Source organism: Siphateles boraxobius, unplaced genomic scaffold, assembly GCF_051911475.1.
Source record: "Siphateles boraxobius isolate OS27281-9 unplaced genomic scaffold, OSU_SipBor_1 6, whole genome shotgun sequence".
Classification (NCBI taxonomy): Eukaryota; Metazoa; Chordata; class Actinopteri; order Cypriniformes; family Leuciscidae; genus Siphateles; species Siphateles boraxobius.
The window spans coordinates 4,385,448-4,399,164 of NW_027509186.1; the positions used below are offsets into that span (position 1 = coordinate 4,385,448).

Consider the following 13,717-nt stretch of genomic DNA (forward strand, 5'->3'; position numbering starts at 1 on the left):
CGCATAAAATGCCAGATGTCCAAGCGAATCATGAGATCAGGCCACCCTCTGAATCTGGTTTTCAGCTTGGTCTCACCCACATCAGTGCAGCAGCCACAGTCCACGTACAAAACAGCAGGTGGATCCACACTAGCCTGCTGGTACCTTTTCACCAGACCATCGACCATCATGTCCAGTCCTGCTCCTTCCTGTGCTGTCAGCACACTCATGAGCACCTGACCAAACTCATTGCCAACAGAGGTAAGCCAGAGTCCCGTTCCCCTTGCCGTCCCAGCCAGCTTCTTAGTGATCTGCAGTAGATGACAGGAAGCATGCAATGCAATGAAACATCACACCATGTAGAATATGATACTCATGCTCTGATAATGATATAACAGTAAACACCATAAATTAACAAAAATCCCCTGCTAACCTTTTTAGTGGAATCCATCTTCAAGACTGAACCATACGTAGATGTTATCCTTGCATGGATTTCATCCAGCCTTGTCAGGATGTCTTGGCTGTACACGGTGAGCAGCCACTTGCAGCTTGGGACCACTGTAGGCTCTGGGGGTTCCTGGAATTGTATTTGCAACACCCCGGGTCGTTTGAGGAAGTCCACACATTGGGTGGTGTACCGGGCCATACGCTGGAGCCACTCCTCACTGTGGTTCTCACGCAGCTGTTTGATGACCCGCGTGGGACTGTTGCCTAGGCCATGCTCACGCAGGAGCCGAATGACTCTCATATCACAGGCATACCTTAGGAAAAGCAAAATCCACACATTCATATATTTTACATAATTGATTTGTAAAGTATTTGCAAACATATGTGATGATGGGCTATCAACTGGATGTGGAATTAAAGTGTACTTACTTCCGCGTGAGGATGACCCGAAATTCAGAGCGATGGCCCAGATCCAGCTGTTGCAGGACAGTCTGACTCCAGGACACATGCGAGGCTTTACACTTGGTACAGATGAGGGTTTCTGTGACCATGTTGTACATCCTATCGATGTCCAGAACCTGCCGTGCCCTTTTGTGCAGACCGCCTCTAGTCTCCTGATGCTGCCCGCAGGCAGAATTGGGACAGAGAGCCTTGATCTTCCACAGCTTGTACGGCATCCACAGCAACAGAGCATGACAAAAAAATCTGTCTGGAGCTGGAGCCTGGTTGTAAATAAGTGCTGGCTGTGGTGGGTAATACCAGAGCTGTAGGTTGTCTCGAAGCTCTGGTTTTCCCTTGGGCCCCATTTTAAAAAGCCTGCTGGCAATCCACCTGTGATCCTCTGGTGGCAAAGTGTCCGACCACAAACGATGCAGTCGAACTGCAGATGCATCTTGCAGTAATGCCCCCGAAGGAGTAGTCTGTGAAGGAAAAAAACAAAACATTTAGTCTAGCAGGTCATTTATTTAATTACTGCTTTATCCAAGACTACCCTCATATAAAATAGAAAATATTGGATGTCAAATACGTACTTAAGGTTATAGAATAAAATGTATACATTTGTTCCAATAGTTTTCAGAATTGTTTCAGCTGCTAGCACTAATTTGTGTGACTCTACTGAGTTTTGACAGTTAATATGCAAATTCAATTATTTTGGACCAATAAAATTTGAAATTACTTACCGAGACAACATGCAATGAAATATAATATATGTTGCATATATAACAAGAGAAAGAAACAGTCATAACTGTCCAATAATTTTAACTAATCCTAGATGGAATTATACAATACTGTTTAAAGGTCTATGTTCAGTAAGATTCTTTTTGTTTTTGAAATATGATTAAAATACAGTCAAAAACAGTAATAGTGGGAAATAATATTGCAATTTAGGATCGCCGCTTATTTGAATCTGTTTTCAAAAGTATTTACAGTTTTTTTCAATCGCTAACAAGCGCTTACCCATACTTCAGATACTTTTTCCTAAACTCTTAACACAGACTCACACCAACAAAACACAATTGGCCAAATGGATAATTTTCTTCTCAAGAACACATTTTGTTACAGATTTTTATGATTGTTTACACACTAAAATAAAAACTTCCACGCAATTTGCAAAATTCAACTCCAATGAGCAAAACCCCTCCACAGATTTGCACAACATTACACACAATGTCTGCTTTACCCTTTTAGCAAAACATTACACACAGTGATTTGTAAAACTCTACACACATTGTCACACCTTAGACACAGATAAGGATTGTGAGGTTACTTCCTTGTCATTACAAAGCCCCGGATTGCCATTGACCACACTAATGAATGAATTGGATATGCACATCCATCAGGCGTGGAAGCACACATGTGCTAATTTGAAAACGCATCACTCAGGAGTGCTATAAAAGGCAGCAGGTGAGTTCACCTGTCTTCAACAACAATGGAAGGAGCTAGAAGAAGAAGAAGAGTGAGAATAAGAGGGGGGGCTCAAAGAGGAGATGAAGGAGGTAGAGGAAGAGGAGAAGGGGGTAGAGGAAGAGGAGAAGGAGGTAGAGGAAGAGGTGAAGGAGGTAGATGAAGAGGAGAAGGAGGTAGAGGAAGAGGTGAAGGAGGTAGATGAAGAGGAGAAGGAGGTAGAGGTTTACAAAATTGCGTGTAAACAATTGAAATATATACTAACTCTTCATTTCAAAATAGAACACATCTTTCTCTGCACACACTAACTTTACCAAAACACTGGAAATCTGACTCAGAATGAAATTATTCTGTCAAAGAATAACACTTGTTTTCACTTCACAAGGTACATGCAGTCAATCAAAGTACACCAGGTTTCAAAATACTGGCTATTGTATTACAAAAACTTCATAGACTTTTGTGTTTCAGTCCACATGTACAGTATTCCAGTAAAAAGCAAATCAGTTTTTTTAACTGGGCCCCTTGCTCTTACTCTTCCTCGTCCAGACATTACAGTGTTGGTCTTTTTCTGTTTCCAAAAACATCACAAGTCCTCCTTTTAATGTATAAGTGTCAATGTAACAGAAAAAAATAACCCCTGCCACTGAGTCTAAGCCAGACTGGAATCAGCTATGGTTGACCCAATTTACCCAACATAAATCAGGTGTGTGTCAATTATTCAATTGTTTTTTTATTATCAGCTGAGATATATTGTTTTTGAACTGATATCATTGAAGAAGCCGAGGTTTTTATACTGTATCTAAGGTTTGGAATATTGTTTTTGCTATTGTGGGGTGGTGTGTGTTAACATTTGTAAATACTACAAAAACAATCCATAATTTTGTTGGGAGGTATAGCTTGTCTGTTAAGAAAATGTAAGCATTGTGGAAATGTGTTCACTGACTGCATATTGTGTGAAAACTGTATAGTATTGCTCTTAATTCATTATGATAAGATTTCCTGCATACAAAATATATTTCTAATATGCACAGATGTGGAATGTGTCTTAGAATGCAATGTGGATTATGCCAGTACTTACAGAGACAGTGGTGCTTGGTGTAGGGGCACTGGACACTGCTGCGCTGGGTTGGTCAACAGCCTGAGATGTTTCCTGGAATACAAAATGTTTCTAAAAAGTGCACAGATGTGGAATGTATCTTAGAATGCAAGTTTCTAAAAAGTGCACAGATGTGGAATGTATCTTAGAATGCAATGTGGATTATGCCAGTACTTACAGAGACAGTGGTGCTTGGTGTAGGGGCACTGGGCACTGCTGCGCTGGGTTGGTCAACAGCCTGAGATGGTCTCCTAGCCACACTCAGATTTGGCTTTGCAGCAGCAATGTGGGACCCACCAAATCTTGGCTTGGTAAACTAAAAAAGGGCAAAACAATTTCAATGAAAAGACAAATTGAATTGTAACAGCACATTGGCCAAAAATATAATAAAATGTAAAATGAGAAAATATCTATTGATCCTATCATTCATTATATAACTAAAGGACCTGCTTTCTTTCTTTAACTTATTTTTTTGTCTGTGTATTACCACACTCTACTACTTATACAGATTTAAATAAGCACCGTTAGAATAGAAAAATGTGTGGGAAGGTATTGCTAGAATGTGAGTATATAGTAATTTAACAAGTACCTTTTAAAAATGACTTAAAATCAAAAATAGTTTGCACATAGTTTGTAAGAGAAAGCGTTTATTAACAGTAATGAAGGTTACCCTTGAAATGGCAACAAAGCAGATTCATGATGACTTAATTAATAATACGTGTATAATTAATTGTGCATTAGTGGAATGTTACCTGAGAAATACAGAATGAAAGACGTAGCTTCAGTAGCCAGTTGGAAAAATCAAGAGAGATGCCATGAAGGACGCGAGTGTCCTTTAACCCATAATGGCAAAGCCCAATTAGAGAGGAAGAGGAGAATGCAAGAGCAGAGCCCAGAGAAGAAAGAGAGATCACATAGGTTACATTGTTCTTTCACCATTTTACTTGATCTAAACCAACCTGAGACAGTGAAACTGACCAATAAGCAGACTACAGCCGCCCCTGTACAAGGTGTCACAGCTGGCAGGTAGGTGTAAAAACATACCAGCCATTTCCACTGAACTTAAACCTCTATACTAAACGTATATTAAAACTGCAATTATATATATATATAAAAAAAATGTTATTACCTTTGACAAACTTGGTATAATTTTAGAAGTAGGCTGGGGTGGGAGCTGACGCTGACTCTGCGCCATGACCTCCTGTGCTGGTCCAGTAGCGGCAGACCGTTGTTCAACAACCCTTGGTGCTTGTCCAATAGAGGCTGTGGCCTGCTTAAGACAACCACAAAAATACATAGGCTACAATAATTGTTGAACGAGAAGAATTTGTTCAGTAAATTATACATATATAAAAAAAATACAAGTTACATCTTTACATTGTTACCTTTTGAGTGTGAAAACCACATATGCACTTTGGGACCGCTCCGAGCAAGGTTGTCTGGCCACGAGACTGCATCGGACATCTTTCAATCTGTAAACATTATCACACATATAATATAGAATACATGCATTTCTAACTTATCAGTATGAATGCCACATTAATTTATTGTAGTCTGTCATTTATTTTTATTCATGTTCTTTGAAGGGGAGATACAAACTGTAAAATTAGAGATAAAGAGAGAGTAAAGTTTGTATCCTCCTTTAAAAGAACAAGAGAGGAACATTTCACACCTTCAAAAAAACATCCATTCACTCAACATCCCCACCCCCACTGCCTCAAATCTCTGAATCTCCCAGTGCAAAAAAAAAGTTTTTTTTTTTACATAAATAAACATAAATCTCAAATACCTGCAACATTATCTACATACATATCTATACATAATGATGACATTGAATTAAATGATTAGGATTACAATTATTACATCATGCAAAGGTGACAAAAGCACACTCACCCTTTGGTACACGTCATGCCACTTTTTCTGTCGAGGAGCTGGCCTGTTACCCTCATTTGATGGCCAAACTCCTGTGCTGGCAAACTGTTTTAGCCTTGCAATCCAGTCAGTATCTGACATGGCTTTATGGGATTTTTTGCCAGACATTTTTTTGTTGGGGGGCTAACGGTTAGGTTATATCGTTTTGAACAAAACTACTATAATACAAATTAGTTCTTTAAAAAAAGCACACACGATATTTACAATTATAATATATACAATTATATACAAATATAAAATTACATTGTCCGAAAATACAGTTAAAGTTACCGAAAAATTAGTTTCGCAGTCCTCCGTTAAAATGATGCTGCCTGACCTCCGTGACAGTGATGCTCGACGTCTGAACTTTTTGACCTCTGACACGCCCCTCAGGATATGTCATTACTTCGTACACCTTCGGCTCAGTTCGGCAACTTGATTGACACTCGGCTAGCTTCCTGACTCCTCCTCCTAGCGGTGCTAAGCGTAAAGTGCCATCAACATTTCCTTGTACTCTGATTGGTCAAATGTCGAAAATGATAAGGAAAAAGTCAAGAATGGCGCTCTCTGATTGGCTGCAAATGTTATAATGTCGAGAATGGCGCTCTCTAATTGGCTGCAAATGTTATAGCGCGTCGACGTGATTGGCTGTGGCGTTCAACATTGTTCAACATTATCCCCATTTTGACGGACTATCCTTCGGCAGCTGGCGTTCAGATCGCAGTCTCCCCTTGAGGCATGGGTTCTAATCCCACTTCTGACAAACCTAACCTTTGGCTGCGGCTCAAGCTACAGTCTTTAACCCTCTGGCAAGTTTATCCAGAAATGCAGTAATGTTGACAAAGCACTGCAATTCAGTTCATGCTAGAATTAACCAAACATTAAAGTAACACTGACCTGCAGTACATGACCTTTATAGTAACACTTTAGTGCAATGTATGGGATTCTATGGCACTTGGAATTTAAAGTCATGACATTTCAGAAAAAATGGACATGTTGATTGAATCGGATTCAACTGAATTTCACGAAATGACATGTTGTGATGTTTACCGGAAGAAGATGTAGTAGAATTTCATGGCAAGGATTCTTGGAAATTTCTTGGAATGAAATGTCATGGGTTTGGGGGCATGGGGTGGAGTGTCATGACACAAGATTCAAGGAATGTCATGTAAAACATTACATTAGCATTAACAAGACATGCCATTAGAATGAAAGAATGATATAAGCCTTAACAAAACATTGTAACAACACTGACACATATGACATGAATATGAGAGTAATACTATTACTGCATTTGTTCAACATTAGTCTTAAAAAAACACTGGATTTCAATTACAGTGCATATGAAGAAATGGACAAAGGCATAAAAGGGAATACAGAAAGCAGCTCCTTTATTTACACGGTCCTGTGTATCAAAAAGCACCATTCTGCCCCGTGTGAGGCTCGAACTCACGACCTTCTCGACCCACCCGACTCGGGTGAGCGTTGACCCCTAGATTCTAAATCACCTGCCATTCCGTGTAGGTGGAAAAATGCTGCTCACCACTGGCCGACATGTCAGGATGGCTGAGCGGTCTAAGGCGCTGCGTTCAGGTCACAGTCTCCCCTGGAGGCGTGGGTTCAAATCCCACTTCTGACAAACCTAACCTTTGGCTGCGGGCTCAAGCTAGGTTCTTTAACCCTCTGGCAAGTTTATCCAGAAATGCAGTAATGTTGACAAAGCACTGCAATTCAGTTCATGCTAGAATTAACCAAACATTAAAGTAACACTGACCTGCAGTACATGACCTTTATAGTAACACTTTAGTGCAATGTATGGGATTCTATGGCACTTGGAATTTCAAGTCATGACATTTCAGAAAAAATTGACATGTTGATTGAATCGGATTCAACTGAATTTCACGAAATGACATGTTGTGATGTTTACCGGAAGAAGACGCAGTAGAATTTCATGGCAAGGATTCTTGGAAATTTCTTGGAATGAAATGTCATGGGTTTGGGGGCATGGGGTGGAGTGTCATGACACAAGATTCAAGGAATGTCATGTAAAACATTACATTAGCATTAACAAGACATGCCATTAGAATGAAAGAATGATATAAGCCTTAACAAAACATTGTAACAACATTGACACATATGACATGAATATGAGAGTAATACTATTACTGCATTTGTTCAACATTAGTCTTAAAAAAACACTGGATTTCAATTACAGTGCATATGAAGAAATGGACAAAGACATAAAAGGGAATACAGAAAGCAGCTCCTTTATTTACACGGTCCCGTGTATCAAAAAGAACCATTCTGCCCCGTGTGAGGCTCGAACTCACGACCTTCAGATTATGAGACTGACGCGCTGCCTAACTGCGCCAACGAGGCATGTGCTCTGACTCGGGTGAGCGGTGAAGCCCTAGATTCTAGATCATCTGCCATTCCGTGTAGGTGCAAAAATGCTGCTGTCCGCTGGCTGTCATGTCAGGATGGCCGAGCGGTCTAAGGCGCTGCGTTCAGGTCGCAGTCTCCCCTGGAGGCGTGGGTTCGAATCCCACTTCTGACAAACCTAACCTTTGGCTGCGGGCTCAAGCTAGAGTCTTTAACCCTCTGGCAAGTTTTTCCAGAAATGCAATAATGTTGACAAAGCACTGCAATTCAGTTCATGCTAGAATTAACCAAACATTAAAGTAACACTGACCTGCAGTACATGACCTTTATAGTAACACTTTAGTACAATGTATGGGATTCTATGGCACTTGGAATTTCAAGTCATGACATTTCAGAAAAAATGGACATGTTGATTGAATCGGATTCAACTGAATTTCACGAAATGACATGTTGTGATGTTTACCGGAAGAAGACGCAGTAGAATTTCATGGCAAGGATTCTTGGAAATTTCTTGGAATGAAATGTCATGGGTTTGGGGGCATGGGGTGGAGTGTCATGACACAAGATTCAAGGAATGTCATGTAAAACATTACATTAGCATTAACAAGACATGCCATTAGAATGAAAGAATGATATAAGCCTTAACAAAACATTGTAACAACATTGACACATATGACATGAATATGAGAGTAATACTATTACTGCATTTGTTCAACATTAGTCTTAAAAAAACATTGGATTTCAATTACAGTGCATATGAAGAAATGGACAAAGACATAAAAGGGAATACAGAAAGCAGCTCCTTTATTTACACGGTCCCGTGTATCAAAAAGAACCATTCTGCCCCGTGTGAGGCTCGAACTCACGACCTGCAGATTATGAGACTGACGCGCTGCCTAACTGCGCCAACGAGGCATGTGCTCTGACTCGGGTGAGCGGTAAAGCCCTAGATTCTAGATCATCTGCCATTCCGTGTAGCTGGAAAAATGCTGCTGTCCACTGGCCGTCATGTCAGGATGGCCGAGCGGTCTAAGGCGCTGCGTTCAGGTCGCAGTCTCCCCTGGAGGCGTGGGTTCGAATCCCACTTCTGACAAACCTAACCTTTGGCTGCGGGCTCAAGCTAGAGTCTTTAACCCTCTGGCAAGTTTTTCCAGAAATGCAATAATGTTGACAAAGCACTGCAATTCAGTTCATGCTAGAATTAACCAAACATTAAAGTAACACTGACCTGCAGTACATGACCTTTATAGTAACACTTTAGTACAATGTATGGGATTCTATGGCACTTGGAATTTCAAGTCATGACATTTCAGAAAAAATGGACATGTTGATTGAATCGGATTCAACTGAATTTCACGAAATGACATGTTGTGATGTTTACCGGAAGAAGATGCAGTAGAATTTCATGGCAAGGATTCTTGGAAATTTCTTGGAATGAAATGTCATGGGTTTGGGGGCATGGGGTGGAGTGTCATGACACAAGATTCAAGGAATGCAGTAGATGCAGTAGAATTTCATGGCAAGGATTCTTGGAAATTTCTTGGAATGAAATGTCATGGGTTTGGGGGCATGGGGTGGAGTGTCATGACACAAGATTCAAGGAATGTCATGTAAAACATTACATTAGCATTAACAAGACATGCCATTAGAATGAAAGAATGATATAAGCCTTAACAAAACAGTGTAACAACACTGACACATATGACATGAATATGAGAGTAATACTATTACTGCATTTGTTCAACATTAGTCTTAAAAAAACACTGGATTTCAATTACAGTGCATATGAAGAAATGGACAAAGGCATAAAAGGGAATACAGAAAGCAGCTCCTTTATTTACACGGTCCTGTGTATCAAAAAGCACCATTCTGCCCCGTGTGAGGCTCGAACTCACGACCTTCTCGACCCACCCGACTCGGGTGAGCGTTGACCCCTAGATTCTAAATCACCTGCCATTCCGTGTAGGTGGAAAAATGCTGCTCACCACTGGCCGTCATGTCAGGATGGCCGAGCGGTCTAAGGCGCTGCGTTCAGGTCACAGTCTCCCCTGGAGGCGTGGGTTCAAATCTCATTTCTGACAAACCTAACCTTTGGCTGCGGGCTCAAGCTAGGTTCTTTAACCCTCTGGCAAGTTTATCCAGAAATGCAGTAATGTTGACAAAGCACTGCAATTCAGTTCATGCTAGAATTAACCAAACATTAAAGTAACACTGACCTGCAGTACATGACCTTTATAGTAACACTTTAGTGCAATGTATGGGATTCTATGGCACTTGGAATTTCAAGTCATGACATTTCAGAAAAAATTGACATGTTGATTGAATCGGATTCAACTGAATTTCACGAAATGACATGTTGTGATGTTTACCGGAAGAAGACGCAGTAGAATCTCATGGCAAGGATTCTTGGAAATTTCTTGGAATGAAATGTCATGGGTTTGGGGGCATGGGGTGGAGTGTCATGACACAAGATTCAAGGAATGTCATGTAAAACATTACATTAGCATTAACAAGACATGCCATTAGAATGAAAGAATGATATAAGCCTTAACAAAACATTGTAACAACACTGACACATATGACATGAATATGAGAGTAATACTATTACTGCATTTGTTCAACATTAGTCTTAAAAAACACTGGATTTCAATTACAGTGCATATGAAGAAATGGACAAAGGCATAAAAGGGAATACAGAAAGCAGCTCCTTTATTTACACGGTTCTGTGTATCAAAAAGCACCATTCTGCCCCGTGTGAGGCTCGAACTCACGACCTTCAGATTGTGAGACTGACGCGCTGCCTAACTGTGCCAACGAGGCATGTGCTCTGACTCGGGTGAGCGGTGAAGCCCTAGATTCTAGATCATCTGCCATTCCGTGTAGGTGTAAGTGGCCAGCTGAATACTAGGCGTCATGTCAGGATGGCCGAGCGGTCTAAGGCGCTGCGTTCAGGTCGCAGTCTCCCCTGGCGGCGTGGGTTCGAATCCCACTTCTGACAAACCTAACCTTTGGCTGCCGGCTCAAGCTAGAGTCTTTAACCCTCTGGCAAGTTTATCCAGAAATGCAGTAATGTTGACAAAGCACTGCAATTCAGTTCATGCTAGAATTAACCAAACATTAAAGTAACACTGACCTGCAGTACATGACCTTTATAGTAACACTTAAATGCAATGTATGGGATTCTATGGCACTTGGAATTTCAAGTCATAACATTTCAGAAAAAATTGGACATTTTGATTGAATCGGATTCAACTGAATTACATGAAATAACATGTGATGTTTACCGGAAGAAGATGCAGTAGAATTTCATGGCAAGGATTCTTGGAAATTTCTTGGAATGAAATGTCATGGGTTTGGGGGCATGGGGTGGAGTGTCATGACACAAGATTCAAGGAATGTCATGTAAAACATTACATTAGCATTAACAAGACATGCCATTAGAATGAAAGAATGATATAAGCCTTAACAAAACATTGTAACAACATTGACACATATGACATGAATATGAGAGTAATACTATTACTGCATTTGTTCAACATTAGTCTTAAAAAAACACTGGATTTCAATTACAGTGCATATGAAGAAATGGACAAAGACATAAAAGGGAATACAGAAAGCAGCTCCTTTATTTACACGGTCCCGTGTATCAAAAAGAACCATTCTGCCCCGTGTGAGGCTCGAACTCACGACCTTCAGATTATGAGACTGACGCGCTGCCTAACTGCGCCAACGAGGCATGTGCTCTGACTCGGGTGAGCGGTGAAGCCCTAGATTCTAGATCATCTGCCATTCCGTGTAGGTGCAAAAATGCTGCTGTCCGCTGGCTGTCATGTCAGGATGGCCGAGCGGTCTAAGGCGCTGCGTTCAGGTCGCAGTCTCCCCTGGAGGCGTGGGTTCGAATCCCACTTCTGACAAACCTAACCTTTGGCTGCGGGCTCAAGCTAGAGTCTTTAACCCTCTGGCAAGTTTTTCCAGAAATGCAATAATGTTGACAAAGCACTGCAATTCAGTTCATGCTAGAATTAACCAAACATTAAAGTAACACTGACCTGCAGTACATGACCTTTATAGTAACACTTTAGTACAATGTATGGGATTCTATGGCACTTGGAATTTCAAGTCATGACATTTCAGAAAAAATGGACATGTTGATTGAATCGGATTCAACTGAATTTCACGAAATGACATGTTGTGATGTTTACCGGAAGAAGACGCAGTAGAATTTCATGGCAAGGATTCTTGGAAATTTCTTGGAATGAAATGTCATGGGTTTGGGGGCATGGGGTGGAGTGTCATGACACAAGATTCAAGGAATGTCATGTAAAACATTACATTAGCATTAACAAGACATGCCATTAGAATGAAAGAATGATATAAGCCTTAACAAAACATTGTAACAACATTGACACATATGACATGAATATGAGAGTAATACTATTACTGCATTTGTTCAACATTAGTCTTAAAAAAACATTGGATTTCAATTACAGTGCATATGAAGAAATGGACAAAGACATAAAAGGGAATACAGAAAGCAGCTCCTTTATTTACACGGTCCCGTGTATCAAAAAGAACCATTCTGCCCCGTGTGAGGCTCGAACTCACGACCTGCAGATTATGAGACTGACGCGCTGCCTAACTGCGCCAACGAGGCATGTGCTCTGACTCGGGTGAGCGGTAAAGCCCTAGATTCTAGATCATCTGCCATTCCGTGTAGCTGGAAAAATGCTGCTGTCCACTGGCCGTCATGTCAGGATGGCCGAGCGGTCTAAGGCGCTGCGTTCAGGTCGCAGTCTCCCCTGGAGGCGTGGGTTCGAATCCCACTTCTGACAAACCTAACCTTTGGCTGCGGGCTCAAGCTAGAGTCTTTAACCCTCTGGCAAGTTTTTCCAGAAATGCAATAATGTTGACAAAGCACTGCAATTCAGTTCATGCTAGAATTAACCAAACATTAAAGTAACACTGACCTGCAGTACATGACCTTTATAGTAACACTTTAGTACAATGTATGGGATTCTATGGCACTTGGAATTTCAAGTCATGACATTTCAGAAAAAATGGACATGTTGATTGAATCGGATTCAACTGAATTTCACGAAATGACATGTTGTGATGTTTACCGGAAGAAGATGCAGTAGAATTTCATGGCAAGGATTCTTGGAAATTTCTTGGAATGAAATGTCATGGGTTTGGGGGCATGGGGTGGAGTGTCATGACACAAGATTCAAGGAATGCAGTAGATGCAGTAGAATTTCATGGCAAGGATTCTTGGAAATTTCTTGGAATGAAATGTCATGGGTTTGGGGGCATGGGGTGGAGTGTCATGACACAAGATTCAAGGAATGTCATGTAAAACATTACATTAGCATTAACAAGACATGCCATTAGAATGAAAGAATGATATAAGCCTTAACAAAACAGTGTAACAACACTGACACATATGACATGAATATGAGAGTAATACTATTACTGCATTTGTTCAACATTAGTCTTAAAAAAACACTGGATTTCAATTACAGTGCATATGAAGAAATGGACAAAGGCATAAAAGGGAATACAGAAAGCAGCTCCTTTATTTACACGGTCCTGTGTATCAAAAAGCACCATTCTGCCCCGTGTGAGGCTCGAACTCACGACCTTCTCGACCCACCCGACTCGGGTGAGCGTTGACCCCTAGATTCTAAATCACCTGCCATTCCGTGTAGGTGGAAAAATGCTGCTCACCACTGGCCGTCATGTCAGGATGGCCGAGCGGTCTAAGGCGCTGCGTTCAGGTCACAGTCTCCCCTGGAGGCGTGGGTTCAAATCTCACTTCTGACAAACCTAACCTTTGGCTGCGGGCTCAAGCTAGGTTCTTTAACCCTCTGGCAAGTTTATCCAGAAATGCAGTAATGTTGACAAAGCACTGCAATTCAGTTCATGCTAGAATTAACCAAACATTAAAGTAACACTGACCTGCAGTACATGACCTTTATAGTAACACTTTAGTGCAATGTA

The 13,717-nt window shown here is 40.9% G+C and overlaps 12 non-coding genes across 12 annotated transcripts; 7 read left to right on the forward strand and 5 right to left on the reverse strand.

Moving 5' to 3' along the window:
• The first annotated feature begins 6,894 nt into the window (after positions 1-6,894).
• Positions 6,895-6,977, forward strand: trnal-cag (transfer RNA leucine (anticodon CAG)). Its single transcript has one exon. It is a non-coding gene; the product is annotated as a tRNA-Leu (tRNA).
• Positions 6,978-7,643: 666 nt separating this feature from the next.
• trnam-cau (transfer RNA methionine (anticodon CAU)) lies at positions 7,644-7,717 on the reverse strand. The gene has a single exon. It is a non-coding gene; the product is annotated as a tRNA-Met (tRNA).
• A 95-nt stretch (positions 7,718-7,812) lies between these two features.
• trnal-cag (transfer RNA leucine (anticodon CAG)) lies at positions 7,813-7,895 on the forward strand. The gene has a single exon. It is a non-coding gene; the product is annotated as a tRNA-Leu (tRNA).
• Positions 7,896-8,561: 666 nt separating this feature from the next.
• On the reverse strand, positions 8,562-8,635 carry trnam-cau (transfer RNA methionine (anticodon CAU)). The gene has a single exon. It is a non-coding gene; the product is annotated as a tRNA-Met (tRNA).
• A 95-nt stretch (positions 8,636-8,730) lies between these two features.
• trnal-cag (transfer RNA leucine (anticodon CAG)) lies at positions 8,731-8,813 on the forward strand. The gene has a single exon. It is a non-coding gene; the product is annotated as a tRNA-Leu (tRNA).
• Positions 8,814-10,466: 1,653 nt separating this feature from the next.
• trnav-cac (transfer RNA valine (anticodon CAC)) lies at positions 10,467-10,540 on the reverse strand. Its single transcript has one exon. It is a non-coding gene; the product is annotated as a tRNA-Val (tRNA).
• Positions 10,541-10,635: 95 nt separating this feature from the next.
• trnal-cag (transfer RNA leucine (anticodon CAG)) lies at positions 10,636-10,718 on the forward strand. The gene has a single exon. It is a non-coding gene; the product is annotated as a tRNA-Leu (tRNA).
• Positions 10,719-11,382: 664 nt separating this feature from the next.
• trnam-cau (transfer RNA methionine (anticodon CAU)) lies at positions 11,383-11,456 on the reverse strand. The gene has a single exon. It is a non-coding gene; the product is annotated as a tRNA-Met (tRNA).
• Positions 11,457-11,551: 95 nt separating this feature from the next.
• Positions 11,552-11,634, forward strand: trnal-cag (transfer RNA leucine (anticodon CAG)). Its single transcript has one exon. It is a non-coding gene; the product is annotated as a tRNA-Leu (tRNA).
• A 666-nt stretch (positions 11,635-12,300) lies between these two features.
• Positions 12,301-12,374, reverse strand: trnam-cau (transfer RNA methionine (anticodon CAU)). The gene has a single exon. It is a non-coding gene; the product is annotated as a tRNA-Met (tRNA).
• Positions 12,375-12,469: 95 nt separating this feature from the next.
• Positions 12,470-12,552, forward strand: trnal-cag (transfer RNA leucine (anticodon CAG)). The gene has a single exon. It is a non-coding gene; the product is annotated as a tRNA-Leu (tRNA).
• A 905-nt stretch (positions 12,553-13,457) lies between these two features.
• On the forward strand, positions 13,458-13,540 carry trnal-cag (transfer RNA leucine (anticodon CAG)). Its single transcript has one exon. It is a non-coding gene; the product is annotated as a tRNA-Leu (tRNA).
• Positions 13,541-13,717: the final 177 nt, after the last annotated feature.